Genomic DNA, 16,796 nt, shown 5'->3' with positions numbered 1-16,796 from the left:
AAAATCTTGATTGCTTCAACCGTTTTGCCACCTTAACTTTGTTATCTCCACTGTTAAATCATAATTTCCTTGGACATTTACATTATTGCAATAAACATTTCACCTCGTGATGAAGTAATGTGTTTGAATATCTGGTTAATCTCAAATGAGTTGCACTATGGAATTTTCTGTTCTTGATCTCGCTCTCATTTAACTTTAGCATTCACTCACTACTACATGTACTGCATTTATTATAATCAATTCCCATGTTTTCTTAATTACCATTCCTCCAAGTTAATAAATTATTCATTTAAGGACAAATTCTGTATCTGCATATATTTAGTATATTTTGTAATCAATTCAACCTAAAATAAATTATATCTTTCTTGGTACTGATGTGACTTGTAACTTTATCATTTTATGTTACACCTGTGATCTTTAAAGACTTTACATCGCAACTTAACCAACCACCATAAACTGTTTTTTTTTTTAACCAGATACATTGTTTTAAAATGAACATTCAGTAATCTTACAGTTTTTATAACATGTAGCAACTTTGACTAATGCTAGCACCAACACAGATGTCAACGTGTCACCCACTAACAATTTTTTTTAGGTGTATTCTTTATTTTGTCAGATGAAACAGTGAGCACAGGGTCAAGACTTGAGGGACATAGAATCAACAAATGCTGGAAACCCACAATCATTCAATGTGAAACACTCTTATACTCATCTGGTAAGGAAAACGTTTTTAAAATTAAATCTGATTGTAAACTGCAACTCAATGACTTTATTTTATATAGGTTATAGAGTCAAATATAGTCAAAGTTTCATCTTACCTTTCTCACCCCATGTAAAGAGTTGAACCACAACATACTGTCCAAATATCTAAACATGTGTGGGAAAAGGTCAAAGGAAGGCCGAAAAGTAACAATGTCCATATAATTACTAAATTTATATTAGCCCATCTTAAGATGTTTTCCCAGTCTATTTGTATTTCCAGTCTATTTGTATTTCCAGTATATTTGTATTCCCAGTCTATTTGTATTTCCAGTCTTTATTAGCAAACGACAAATCATTGAGAGGAATGATATTTAATGGATTTTCTACGTTCAAGACCTTAGTTAACAGAGTGGTTTTAACTTTAAGGGGTGATAAAGGCTGCAACCAGACGATGTATTATAGTGTAACTTCAAAATGACTTGAAAAATCGTTAACTTTTATGTCTGACACAAAGGCATGGGCATAGGTCAACTGGTCTCAATGTCTGAATAACATTACATTAATTTTTATATATTCATGATAGTGATACTTCTTCATCCCAACGAGAAACAGATAAATGAACTAAGCAGACACAATTCAGCTTCAAAAGTATCGATTCGTTTGATTACATAAAACTTACCGATTCCCTGTCTTTATCTTTCAGCGTGAGATCTTTAACGTCGATAACTTGCACTCCTATATAGCGACGCACCCTGCGTGCTGTCCAACCGTTTGTGCGCAACAACCTAACGAGCAATTTGCAGTTAATTGAGTCATGGCACGGTTATCGGAAGAAAAAGCCGACAGATATTTTGAGGGTTTTAAACAGTCTGGTGCTCCAATGTTTACTGTTACTTCAATCTAGGATGAATGTGTGTTACAGAACCAGTCGATACCTGTTAGTCGAGTCTAATGTTGGCCCAGTGAAAACAACGTCAAAGGCCGACACCAACATAATTCTGCTCTGTTATAATCAGTGAAAAATCTATATAGGAGAGTATGAGGAGAAATGTATCGAAAGATAGGACACGATGGGAGGATAAGTGACTGCTCACTCAAATATTCGACAAGTTAAATAACGCGTGTTTTGATCCAGTACATATAAACACATGGATCTTTTTCTCCCTTACTCTGTTTCATGGCAGCAAATCGACCGCTCGCAAATATATAAATATACGAATATAAATTATATTTTACAGAAAACATTGAAAATTATTGTTATTTTGAAGTTGTCAATTTAGTTAAGACGCTTTCGTTTCAGTAGTTTCACTAGTCATGGACAATAAACTTTATTTTTTTATTTTTTTTTATTTTTTACCAGCTTAACTCAGGGATCATGAAATATAATATGTCATATGTGATGCATAACTATAGATGAACTTGGTACAAATTATCCTGAAACCAGGTCAAAGGACGAAACATAATCGCCGTCTAGTATCGAACCCAGTAAGTATGTCTCACAGTCAGGAACACGTGTCATAAGACAACATGACCCGCACAGCTTTAGTCCAATCGTGATGCCAACCTTTGACTTGATTTGTTTGGTACTAAATCATAGTGACATATTATTGCAATGCGAAGCGTGAAACTTAGCAAGAGACTTATTTTAGAAAAAAAAATTTGGATGCATATAAATTATACAAATATATCAATCGGGTTTTAAAACTATTCACCAGTTGCGATTGGTGTCTGTGGTAACGATATCAAATATTTTATGTTCTTGGGAAAGAAACATTTTTGCTATCCATTTTCTACTGGTTCTTTTGGGTTTCATAAAATAGTACCAGGATATTATTGCGTATTTTTTATGATTTTTTAAAAAGAATGATACTTAACTATTTTATAATTTACGTTGATTTCATGGATTCAGTGATAACTTCAAGAATGCCAGGATGCTTTCTGTGGTATAGTCATAGGTGCACGTGACAAACCTGGTTTCTCCCTTCTTTGGATTAAAAAAAAAAAAAAACATGTCGTGTAAAAATTACGAATGGGGAGCCAAAACTGTACAAGCATATTTTTTCGCATTTTGTGGGCAAGGTTACATGTTACATGCTAAAATTACAATTTGCTTTCGTGCATAATTCTTGAAATTTAAAGTTCAGTTTCCGATCACTAGCAAGTGTGCCCCCACCCAATATTTAATTTTATTTAGATTTTCTAAAGAATATGCCATGAAACAATGAATAGGATTAGTAAGTATTCCCATGTACCAGTTTCATTTTCGTATGTGCTACTCGAAACTTTCTCTTGAATATAATTCCCACACGAACTATTTATGAGTTCCTGCCACCCTAAAGTCATAGCTACGATGTCTTAGTCTCGACGTGATACACGAAGTAGGGATAGTAATATTAGTCCATGCCTCTTTGTCACCCTCTAACCCATGTCTATTTGTCATCATATAACCCATCTTGTGTTTACCACTCTATAGCCCATGCATGTTTATCACTCAAAAGCCCATGTCTGTTTGTCATCCTGTAACTCATGTATATCTGTCACCATATAACCCATGTCTATTTGTCACCATATAGCCCGTGCATGCTTGTCAATCTGTTTCTCATGCTGGTTTATCACCCTACAGCCCATGCATGGGCAACATTCTACAGGTGCGGGTCAGATAAGTGATTTTAAAGGCCACACCCTATGATTTACAATAACGGATAAAGCCAGGTCGTGTGCTAACTTTGCCCACCCCTGCTATAGCATATACTTTATTGTTACCCTATAGTCCATGTATGTTTGTCACCCTATAGCCCATGCCAATTTTGAACCCTTTAGGCCGTGCAAAACACATACCTCACCGCAGTGTCAAAAGTCTCAACGCAGACCTGATTTTTAATCAGATTGTGCAATACTGGAACGCACCAATATCCGCAGTCTCAGCTGAGCTCTGACACATCTCATCCAGTTATCTGATATATTCAGCATTCGGTGATTAGACTTTGCAGTTCATAGCTGGTATACAAACCATTTGAAGCTGCACAGAGTTGGTACATTTAATAATTTACCCCAACTCACGCCATTTTTTTTTTTTTTTTTTTTTTTTAACCGAACACCGTGCCTTTGGAAAACCTTGATGTCAGTGTTATTTGCATTTTGGTCCAAGCTAGCTTGTCACACTTTCAGGTCCACTTATCCAGTCAAATAATCGTCATATATCACTATTGTATAAACACACGCGTACATCTGACTTGCTATTCCCTCGTGTTGTTAACAATGTCTTCGTGAAGTAAATAAGGTATTTAGTTAGAAGTGAATAGACTACGGGTTTGTGGGTTTTCGTAGGAGTGGGGATCTTAACTTTTTTTTGACCAGAACTTACTTTCCTTGGTATAGGTCTTTGAACTTTTTCTTTTCATTCTCACCCGAGACGTATCATTGTTGTCGAACCGATCATATCCTTGCACCACACACACACACACACACACACACACACACACACATCGACTTCATAGACCCACTATCTACAGGTTCTTGGTCAATCCAATTACAAGCGATTCACAAAAGTTGGTAATTGTGGACTGAGAAGCAATAGTTATTGTGCATAAACAATTCTTCAACTTTCAGTCAAAGTGATTTTGAATTTTCATTTGTCGACCCCGAAATAGATAGTTTTCTTCCTTAAATCGAGTAAAAACTATGCAAGATGTTTCGTAACTCTAAGTCGTGGACTCGTGGACAACTCGAGTTACTGTGCCGAAACGAAATTCTTAGCAGACGGGCTGACGTTACGACATGATAATACAGTGCCTTCTGGCGGATGTATAAAAATCAAAGAACAATATAAATTTATTTTGTATTTGAAGGTCTTGTACGGAGCCGACGAATATGCGCTCGCAAAGGAAAGCCAAACTTTTTAGCATATTTAATTTCTTATTGAACAAATTCGCTTTTGATAGAAGAAATTAAGTTAACAGAATTGTACGTTTTTCGTTGTGGTCCAAATCACAAATATAAGCCTCACTCTATCTTCGCTAGCCAAGGTTCCGATATGATAATTCTATCTACACCAAGCCACCGCATCCAATCAAAAATAAGTTATTCAAATTTGAACACTGTTCCTATATGATCGAGACAAGAGGAACACACAGTATGAATAGACTGATAAATAAGCAATTTTCCACTGCCTGTCCGTGTTTGTACAAATACCTTTCACTCAAATACACATGTAATGTCTACTCTATATATAGTACGTTGTCACCTTTTCGATGTTAAACTTACAAAGTATCCTTTTTAAGTCAAACGCCTCCCCCATTTTCGGCGGATGTACGATGCACCGCTGTTATACGCTATTGATATAGGGTATCATATCGGAACTTTAGCTAGCGATGATGGACTCACTCTGGTTGTGAACATGTTGAACGCATAGCCTGATATTTTAACTCCAATTTCCACTCTGAAAAATATGCACAATCACGAGTCAAAATGTGGCGTATTTTTTTATTTTTTTTTAATTTCTTGGCCACATTAGGAATTAGTGTGAAAATTTGTTAATGTCGACAGCAAGTTCCGTGTGGCTCCCAAGGTCAAACTGATCGTCAACTTGGTGTGTAGAAAACGTATTTTATAATTCCTCGAATTTTTATTTAAATTTTTTTTAATCAAAAATTAATATTGTTGTTAGAGATTCGCTTTGCTTCATTTTTCAGCAGTATTATGATCAGAAATTATTTAGTGTGCTGAATTAGATGGTACATTAATTATTTCTCGTTTCAAAATATCAGAAGCTGCAGTACTAGGACTATCATTGTATGGTAATTACATTTATGGTACGCTGATAGTACACTCTTCCTTCTAACCCAAAAAAGAGCAGTCTGGCATATACTTGTGTGTCTTGGAATTTGAATAATAGGATGAAAACATGTTATATGTGAATGGTATGGACAAACGTGTCAGATGCACACACACACACACACACACACGCGCGCGCGCGCGCACACACACAGACACACACACACACACACACACACACATATATATATATATATATATATATATATATATATATATATATATATATATATACATGAAATTGTCTGTTTTATTCATATTACTCACTTTTCGATAGACGGCGCACATTCAGAAAGTATTATCTGGTTTCGGTAAAAGTATACATGGTGAACTCCAGTCACCCAGTCACTTTTAAATGGTTCTTTATAATCATTCTCCAGCAAATACTAAATTTCTTTTTTCAAAGATACCTGTTTGAGAGGGCTCATCCTGTACGGATGCTGTTTGACAGATGTGGAACCTACTATTTCAACGTTATGGTTGATTGTATTCATTCATGTTGGAACATCTGGAAACAAGTGCCCATATTCAAGTAATAGCTGCTTTAGTTCATTCTTTTCTTGTTGCTGCTGATGTGAAGGTTTCTGGTCTAGATTATTCATAATTTCCAGAGTCACTACAGTCCGACTGCATTACATTGTTTATACCTTCACTGTGTGGAACAGACATGACTCATCTAATTACATGATTAACATGGCTATCTCTAATAACTTACTCCTTGAACAGTTTTGTATGGCAAAGTTGTTTTGCCTCTTTACTTTCGCTTACTTTCTTTTCAGCTGTGTAGGGGCCATAGTACTTAGCCTAGAGAGTATTCTGAGGCTAGGGCAAAAGAGCCTGAACTGTATCACGAAGCTGAATACTCCCTTCCTTTGAATTATTTTCATACCTTAATCGAATGTTTGACTGAGTAGAATGTATGTTAGTTCTTGCAACTTCACAAGCCTTTGACATCTTATATTTAAAAATAGAAGCATAGTCGAAAAGAGTAATATTGATATCTTCATTTGAAAGAAGTTTTTCTTTTAACAACTTCAACTGTCCACATACATTATGTCCAAAAACTAGTTAAAAGTGATTAAATTATAGATTATTTAACTGATTCCCTAACAGCAAACACCAGCAAATGAACACCTTTTCCCCAATCCAGTCTAGCATGACCGAATCAATTTTAAAGGTTTGATGAACACCTATCCACCTATCCTATCCAATATGACCGAATCATTTTTAAAGGTTTGATGAAATCTTTAAATATAAACCCACTTGACTTTCAGGGTGACAGGCACAAGACTTAAATCGCTGAATGCAAACTTCATGCATAACTTGCTGAATAATTCCAGGCATACAAAATGACTCCTGATCAGATTGGACAGATTTGGGAAGGCCAAATTGTCTAAACAAATTTGCAAAGCTTCTACTATTATTTTGGTTTTAATATCCGTGAAAGGAATTGCCTCTGGGTATCGTGTAGGCCTACATATTATGGTTAACAAGTATTGGTTGCCTGATTTGATCTTTGGTTAAGGAACCGATACAGTCTACCATTATTCTGCTAAATAGTTTGTCAATTGCAGGAATAGGTTGCAAATGAACCTTAGGTATCTCCTGACTGGGTCTTCCTACCATTTGACAAATGTGACAAGATCTACAATATTACAAACATCACTTTTAAATTTTGGCAATGAAAAACTCATGCTCTTGTTAATAGTCTTATTGATCCCTAAATGACCAGCCAAAGGAATTTCATGGGTTAGACTAAGAATTTCATGTCCATACGACTTAGGAACAACAATTTGATAGCTCACTGACCACTCATCACCACTCATCATCAGCTGGTCTTCATTTGTTCACAGCAAGGACCCCAGTTTTGACAACATAACAAACAGGTACTGTTGGCTTCAGTTTCTCTCATAGCTTCCTGAAGGAAATAAGAGATCACAGGATATTTGTTCTGTTTGAGAAAAAATATAAAAGTATGTCGATGTGGTCATGCAGGTACATATACTTATTTTAAAGAAATATTAAATGTTGTTCTAAAATATATATATATATATATATATATATATATATATATATATATATATATATATATATATATATATATATATATATATAATATTTCAACCGAAGTTAATTTAATAATGATCATTTAATGTAGTGCACCTTAACTGCCACAAACGGTCATCAAGAAACTTCCAGATGAAACGTTTTATAGCTATGGACTCTTACAATGGTGGTCAGGTGCTAAACTAGGTCAATAAAAGAAAGTGTCGGGTCGAATCGTCACTATGAAAGGTACGGAAGCAGAATTTCTCTTTCAACATTCGTGGCTTTTATTGTGACATCACAGCAGACGACGTTTAATCCGGTTTGTAGTGGATCAGGTGTTTAGATTGACCTCGTTCAAAAATGTCCATGTAGTTTAATACTGACTTTTGTCGTATGTAATTGCGGGAGTGTAAATAACGACCTTCCAGAGGAATATGGATGTGTGAGGATCCAAAATAAAGCAAATAAACGTCATTTAAAGGTACGTATAAAAACATTCTAAAACAAAAGACGCCATTTTCTGAAATAGTCGGTATATACTGAATGCATTCATGGATATGTATCAGTTTTACTATAGATCAAGTTATTGGTGAAAACAAATCACTCCAGGTCACATATTTAAGACAAGCAAAAATAAAATTGATGCCAGTAAGGGAGAATACTGTTAAGTAAATAGACGCATATTAGCCACACGTCACCTCATGCACATTATGGGGTCATAATCTCGATAGTGCTGATATTTACTTATGGACTGAGATCCATAATCACTGAAGAGGGATCAAGAGCAGAAATTTTGTCAAGAGCAGCACAAACAATGGCAGCTTTGTCAAAGCTAAGACCCATCTGGAGAGACAAGAATATCTGTCTGAAAACTAAAATCAGACTATTGCGAGCTCTAGTCATCTCAGTCTTTTTGAACTCATGTAAGGCATGGACCATGACTGCAGAATTACAACGAAGAATCCAATCAGTTGAAATGAGATGCTACAGAACCATCCTTGGCATCTCTTATATGGACCACATCACAAATGAAGAAGTGCGTAACACCATCAGGCGCGAAGTAGGCCAATATGAGGACCTCCTCACCACCGTCAAAAAGAGAAAGCTGAAATGGTATGGCCATGTCACTAGAGCCAACAGTCTATCCACAACAGTCCTGCAGGGCAGCGTCCAGGGTGGCGGAAGGAGAGGTAGACAGAGAAAAAAGTGGACTGACAACATCACAGAATGGACCAGGAAAAGTTTTGCGGAGACACAGGCATTGGCACATGATCGAGACAAGTGGAGGGAACTTGTCAGATGTTCAGCAGCACAGTGCCTCAACGACCACACTAGGTCTTGAGACTGATGATGACGATGATGATGATGAGATCAAATTATCCGGTTGATTGAAACAAATGCACAATGCAGCGCATTTGATTTGCCGATTTTCTCCAGACGGATACCTGCAAATATTTCTATGCAGATAGAACATGGGTATGCCGAAACGTAAGATTTTCAGGAGAATGCTTTCGACCCCACTCCCACAACCGGATACGTGGATATCTGCACCATCATAAAATGAAAGAGTACAAGTTCCTTGAGAAGCGAATATATAAACAAAGAATATCGCAAATAGCACCTGATATCCCGCCAGCGGAAGGATAGTTTTTGCAAAGTATGTTTCTTTAAAAAGCTTGTTGAAACAATGACCTTGACATTCAACCCACTGACCTCAAATAAAAACGATTATACCTATGGTTGAAAGGAAGAAACATATCACATTTCGTTCGTATACAGAGGTAATATGTGAATCTTTAACTTTCATTCAGGAACAGTTACCTTCACCTTGAAACGACTGACAGCAATTTTCTGGGATAAGAGGGAACATACCACATTTCATCGAAACCTGTTGATTTGAAAACTTCCGTTATATCTGACAGCTTGTTGAACATTAAAGTAATAATTGTTCTACAGGCAAAATAAAGGTCACTGTCAGTTGTCTTAGTATCTAGTTAATTAGGTCTTATGATCAAGTACATACATGTGGTGGACATACATGATTCGTAGCAGCAGGGTCAATATCCAAAAGTCAAATTATGATCTCCCCTAGTCTAACAATATATGGGAGGTAACATTTAATAATTTTGAATAAGATCAGCAGAGTTGTTTCCCATATCGAACAGTCCTCTATCAGTTACAACTTGGGAGACATTATCCATCCATTAGCTCCAACTAACGCTAATTTGAGGTCACTGAGTTTGCATTCTTGTAATCGAGGTAATTAAGTGCCTCAATGATCTTAATGTACGAACATGTCGAACTTGAAGACCAGTTATTAATTCATACAGAAAATGGGAAGACTTTACAGTCTTCAAATTCGAGAACAAAACTGGTATATACAGCTTAAGCTCACCCAAAGTCAGGTCTTGCATATTACTCGGTCTAGAATACCTACATAAACTATTTATATCATCCAAATATGGACATCTCGTGATCTGGTGCCAGCCTCTCTTGCGCGCACTGAGGTGTCAATAGCAACCCTTCATGGACTTTTGATGTAGAATATACTGCAAAACATACAATACAATATATGGGTGTCACAGTCTGGTCCCATTTAGAACATGCCACCTTATCTGGGATCCAACACACAGAAAGAATTACCAATTATAAACTAAGCTGTTTCTTAACTTTCTCATGTTTCTGCCTTGCTTGAGATACTGTGATGGAGGTGTCTAGAACCAAGTACGTATGTGAAGTTAGCTGGTTAGATTCCTTTCTATTTCATATATTTACCGTAATAATTTAATATTGAGCGGTAAACTTTTACAATATTTCACGTACGAAAAAGGATGGCAATTGATACGTCTCTACCAACAACTTTCCTCCACCGCAGTAAAAAAAATCTATCCATCATGAAAAATGTTTCTGCCGAAAAAGGATTCCATCTACAGTTTGCACACACACACACACCGGAAGAAAATGTAACAAAACCATTTTAAACAGACTTCTTTGAATGAATTGTTGACCTTTATATATCTGCTTCTCACTAATAATTACTTAGATTATGAGCAAACCCTTCTGATATGTATGCGTTCATTTTAGTTGTGTTTTTTTTTTCTTCTTCTTCTTTACTAAGGCTTTGAATACAGATTTGACTGCTGTAGTTGTAGGGTTTAACGCCATTATGTCTGCAAATACATAGCGGCCAGTACATCCGATGGAGGAAGAACCATTGAAAAGCTCGGGAAGAACCACCGACTCACGAGAAGCTACTGGCAAGCTTTCTCACGTACCCACGCTAGCCGAACCTGAGACTCGAACCCACGCAGACAGAGGTGAGACGGCAGTGATCCGGAACGGTGAGCGTTTTAGACCACTGCTAGCAGAGTATTTGAGAAAAAAAAAAAGTACCATAGAAAGACTTGTTTTCGCAGAGTGAAACTTTCTGGTACATCCATAAATAACGCAACCCGAGGAAATTTTCTTCGATAGTTTGTTAATGCACAGAGTTTCATACATAACGAGTGCATGGTACAGATTAAACTCGTATTGACTTTGTTTTAATGAAAACATAGTCATGACCTTAAAAAAGTCAAATATAACGGTCACGAATTCCCCGACAAAAAGTGATGGACTGTAACATAATGCCATGCAATGCCTACTAATGTAAGTCATATCAGTATATATGCACTGGAGATAACATCCTTACTAGAGCGTAAATTATTCCTGCTCGACACAAACTGCGTAAATCTATCCACATGTAACATGAGATATTGTAACCAATTACAGTGACTCAGCACCCATTTTATAATACAGAGGTGTGCCTTTTTACCTAGAAAGGTTAGTGTCTATCATTATGGCACAAGTGTAATAAAGCCTTTACTGGACTAAAGATGAGTTGTAACAGCTATTTCCATGTCATTAGGCCCACAAGTCGTTCTTCATCTCCTTGTGTAGTCATCTGACCTGACATGTGTTGGTCTGCTACGACACTAATTGCATGGAGAAGGCAAGGACAGTTCACAAGCGACGTGAAAGTTAGTCGAGTCCGACATAGCACATTGTACATAACGCTGTAATTTTTGTAAACAAGTTTTAATACATATGTGGGGGATGGGTCGTGGTGGTGAAATAGAAATATGTATCATGGTACCTATTCGTGGTGGAAAGGGAAATGATCGGAAGTGTTTAAAACCCCAATTCCGCCGTTTATCATAAATTTCACCATTCTTCAAATCAAGCCAAAGTTTGGAAGGAAGGAAAAGATTTGTTAAGAAGGTTGTCTGGCATAAACCTTTCTTTGAAATAATCAAGATGTTTGGTTTAAATGATACGTATTTTATATTGATTTTATTCTGTTTTTTTACTGTTCAGATGCTCATATATGTTATAAATTTATATATCCTCAAGTTCTATGGTATAACAATCGGGCGCGCGCGCGTGTGTGCGTTTGTGTGTATTAGATTCGTTTTCGATATTCAGAATTATATTAAAAATATTTGTGATAACGAATTCCAGTAACTGGTTGATTTGGGGACATTGCTGAAATTTTCACTCAGTTCTTGCGTATGGCATCAAGTTACTATACTGGTGCTGATTTCTACTGGTTCTTTTTTGTTTGATAAATAGCGACGAGTATGTTTGCTTTTAATATTTTTAGTCCATTGTAGACAAATATTAATTAATTTTACAGTCTACTTTTTTTTAAACGGTTTCCAAGACAACTTAAGCAATACTGAGGTCATACTTTCTGGGGCATAGCCATAACAAATTAGATATAACAAAACTGGCTGCTCTTTTTTTGAAATTGTTCAATCTTTTTGTTCTAAAACCAGGAAATGGGGTTACAAACTGTACAAACATTTTCTAAAATAGGTGTACATAAAAGGTTGAAAATTCTTTCGCACTTTTTTGGGCAAGACTTGTTACGTTTGAATAACCTAGGGTACAATTTGCTTTGGCGCATAACCCGTGAATTTGTAGGTTTCGATTCAGATCAGTAGAAATTATAACCCTTAACTATTTTATTTGATTGAGGTTTTCTACAGTAGTACGTTCCAATGAATATGACATAATGGTTTAATGGCAAATCTTTCTGGTCATTTGTATTATGTTGCATGTTTGGGATGGAAGCGCAAGTTTTATGTCCCATGTCCACTGTCCTGGTCAATTTTGTAATATTTGACAATCATGTCATGCGTTGATTGATCTGTACGATATACAGTCGTTTGCAAAGAGGTGAATTTACGAGTCACTTTCAATCATGATAGACCGTTCCGGTGGCCAAAGTGGTTAGAGCATCCGCATCGGATGCGGGAGGTCGCGGATTCGAACCCCAGCTGAATCATACCAAAGACTTATAAAAATCTCTACAAATCTAAATCACACACACACACACACACACACACACACACACGCACACACGCACATACATGATATAACTGATGTGCAAGCAGCTGAACTTTAGTCAAGAACTACACCTTGAGGTACTCCAGTCGCTGTTTGGGGCCAACCAGATTTGGGATCAAGTTGTTTTCGGAAACAAAAAAACCCCGGCTATCCAGCATAGAGTTTTGCCTGCAATTCCATAATGAAATAGCTTACTCTTTTTGTCCATCTACATTTCGTCTGAGGACTTAAAAAGCTAACATGATTGTTACAATACTAAAAAATAAAATTGGCTTAGCGATATTGTGTGAGGGGCAGTAGGGATGGACCTTAGGGATGGCAGTAGGGATAGACTTTAGGGATGGTAGTAGGGATGGACTTTAGGGATGGCAGTAGGAATGGACTTTAGGGATGGCAGTAGGGACGGATTTTCACCAGAGATGATCTGAAAGAGTGCGGGACAAATTGAAACAAAAAGTAATATGGTGGGTACAATGTTAATAGTTAAACTCTGGGAAGAATGACATAAAATTGACTGCAATTAAATATGAAGTGCACATAAAATTATGGTTAAAAGTAATAACAATTGAAAATCACAATTTAAGTTGCCTGAGAAATGTTTGAAAAACGACTAAGTTACACTGCCACCAAAAGGTAAGTTGTTCCTGGTTGACGCATGCGCTAAATACGCATATATACATGTATGGATTGATGTATTTATGCACTGTAATAATATACGTTTCTAAATAACCATTTCAGTTTGACGCTGTTGTTTAATTATGAACGAAGACGACGAATAATTACCCTCAAGTAACTATTTTGATGAATGGTTGCTGCATAAAGTACTTTCTTGTCCCGCATACAGGATAGATTTACCTCCCTTGAGACCATTATTAGCCAGACTATCAGATGTGGTCAAAGAATGTGGAACTATTATAGGCAACCTTCAAATTTTAAGTCGATGTGTTTTGTTTTTCTCGCATTTTATAGGAATCTCAAAAAGTTGGCTATGTGGAAATCTTTCTGATTCATTTGCCTTGTCTCAATTGTCTCTATGGCAACAAAATATGTTTATACCAGCTTAAAGTAGCCTGATTGTGTTTATTTGCTTGATTTGTGTAGACCTATTATACGTAAGTGTCAATAACTTAGTCAACTGCTACCAATTTCATCTACCCACACCTTTTTCCAGGAGATGCCACGATCTCCAATAAGGTAAAATACATTTTTTTTTTGCATGGGCTATTCCCTCAGAAATAAAGCCGAAATATATTTTCTACTAATTTAAATTTGATCTCAACAGACACGGGACGAACACATTTCAGAATCAAATTATTGCCCACAGATTTACCAGGAAATTAACTTGGTAGCCCTGATTATATTCATTCGTCCAAAGTAGGAACATTTGTCACTTGGATAGTGGTAGTTTCAAGAGTATCCTTTACTCTTATGTATGCTGAATACTTATTATCGTTTAGGTTAAATATTTTTGTACCTCCACCCAAATAAATAAATAATATTTCATGGCATCACATTATACCCCACTAGGCTACACGACTGAATAAAAATGGTTGACCAAATCCTACACTTTCGGTAGCCACTTGACAGTGATCATACGATGTCAGTTCCTGATGCTAGAATATATTTTTTTTTTTCAGGAATAAACTACACGATAAGCAATCGCAAGCAGAGTCAGGAGACATTCGGTGGAAAATCGTTACACGATTCAACCGTTATCAACAGGTTTAACACGTCGTACACAATTTATTTGGTCTGTGCTACATAGTACTAAGATGAAAACTAAAAACACGAGATTAAACTTACGGTGCGTTAAGTTTGCCAGTCTGTGTTCGATGTAGTGAAATCTTGACTCTTTATGGACACAGAAAGAAGTGTAAGAAGCATATGCATATTGAATCACAAACTGACGGGCAGGCCACAGGTCACAAGTGAGAGACATGCGTATTGAGGTTAGAGAACCTTGAAGAACATACTACTATTGATTCCTTGAACCTTAAATGGTTAAATCCTGTTTATCTCATTTATTATCGTCTTTTCTGATATACCCATTTATATATAATATTCCAAGTCAAATAAATGCAGTGCAGAATGTAGATATTAACGTCAATAGAAATTGTTTTTATTAGGCAGTAGTACACACTTAATTGTCTTATGACATTTCAGGCTGGCAGTACTACACACTAAATTGTATTATGACATTTCAGGCTGGCAGTAGTAAACACTAAATTGTATTATGACATTTCAGGCTGGCAGTAGTACACACTAAATTGTCTTATGACATTTCAGGCTGGCAGTACTACACACTAAATTATATTATGACATTTCAGGCTGGCAGTAGTACACACTAAATTGTCTTATGACATTTCAGGCTGGCAGTACTACACACTAAATTGTCTTATGACATTTCAGGCTGGCAGTACTACACACTAAATTGTCTTATGACATTTTAGGCTGGCATTATTACACACTTAATTGTCTTATGACATTTCAGGCTGGCATTATTACACACTTAATTGTCTTATGACATTTCAGGCTGGCAGTAGTACACACTAAATTGTATTATGACATTTCAGGCTGGCAGTACTATACACTAAATTGTCTTATGACATTTCAGGCTGGCAGTATTACACACTAAATTGTCTTACGACATTTCAGGCTGGCAGTAGCACACATTAAATTGTCTTATGACATTTCAGGCTGGCAGTAGTACACACTAAATTGTATTATGACATTTCAGGCTGGCAGTAGTACACACTAACTTGTCTTATGACATTTCAGGCTGGCAGTGCTACACCCTAAATTGTCTTATGACATTTCAGGCTGCAGTACTACACACTAAATTGTCTTATGACATTTTAGGCTGGCATTATTACACACTAAATTGTCTTATGACATTTCAGGCTGGCAGTAGTACACACTAAATTGTCTTATGACATTTCAGGCTAGCAGTACTACACACTAAATTGTCTTATGACATTTCAGGCTGGCAGTAATACACACTAAATTGTCTTATGACATTTCAGGCTGGCAGTACTACACACTAAATTGTCTTATAACATTTCAGGCTGGCAGTAGTACACACTAAATTGTCTTATGACATTTCAGGGCTGGCAGTACTACACCCTAAATTGTCTTATGACATTTCAGGCTGCAGTACTACACACTAAATTGTCTTATGACATTTTAGGCTGGCATTATTACACACTAAATTGTCTTATGACATTTCAGGCTGGCAGTAGTACACACTAAATTGTCTTATGACATTTCAGGCTGGCAATAGTACACACTAAATTGTCTTATGACATTTCAGGCTGGCATTAGTACACACTAAATTGTCTTATGACATTTCAGGCTGGCAGTGCTACACACTAAATTGTCTTATGACATTTCAAGATGGCAGTAGTACACACTAAATTGTCTTATGACATTTTAGGCTGGCATTATTACAAACTAAATTGTCTTATGACATTTCAGGGCTGGCAGTACTACACCCTAAATTGTCTTATGACATTTCAGGCTGCAGTACTACACACTAAATTGTCTTATGACATTTCAGGCTGGCATTATTACACACTAAATTGTCTTATGACATTTCAGGCTGGCAGTAGTACACCCTAAATTGTCTTATGACATTTCAGGCTGGCAGTAGTACACACTATATTGTCTTATGACATTTCAGGCTGGCAGTGCTACACACTAAATTGTCTTATGACATTTCAGGCTGGCAGTACTACACACTATATTGTCTGATGACATTTCAGGCTGGCAGTACTACACACTAAATTGTCTTATGACATTTCAAGATGGCAGTGCTACACACT

General features: G+C 36.5%; 1 protein-coding gene across 5 annotated transcripts in view; it reads right to left on the bottom strand.

Moving 5' to 3' along the window:
• LOC149783531 (extracellular sulfatase Sulf-1-like) overlaps positions 1-16,796 on the bottom strand; it is a 212,231-nt gene that overhangs the window by 188,818 nt on the left and 6,617 nt on the right. For 3 of the 5 annotated variants that reach the window (XM_089931783.1, XM_089931782.1, XM_089931785.1), the window contains exon 1: positions 1,382-1,595. The exons of 1 other annotated variant lie outside the window; for it this stretch is intronic. The gene's annotated coding sequence lies outside the window, so the exon portion shown is untranslated. Of the gene's footprint in view, positions 1-1,381; positions 1,599-16,796 lie in introns of those variants that run through there. One more of the 5 variants, XM_089931786.1, reaches the window with a different exon arrangement.

The sequence above is a fragment of the Sinohyriopsis cumingii genome, chromosome 14, assembly GCF_028554795.1.
Source record: "Sinohyriopsis cumingii isolate HCF-2022 chromosome 14, ASM2855479v2, whole genome shotgun sequence".
Lineage (NCBI taxonomy): Eukaryota > Metazoa > Mollusca > Bivalvia > Unionida > Unionidae > Sinohyriopsis > Sinohyriopsis cumingii.
The sequence above is the reverse complement of the archived record's forward strand: the minus strand, read 5'-3'. Positions and strand labels throughout refer to the sequence as shown.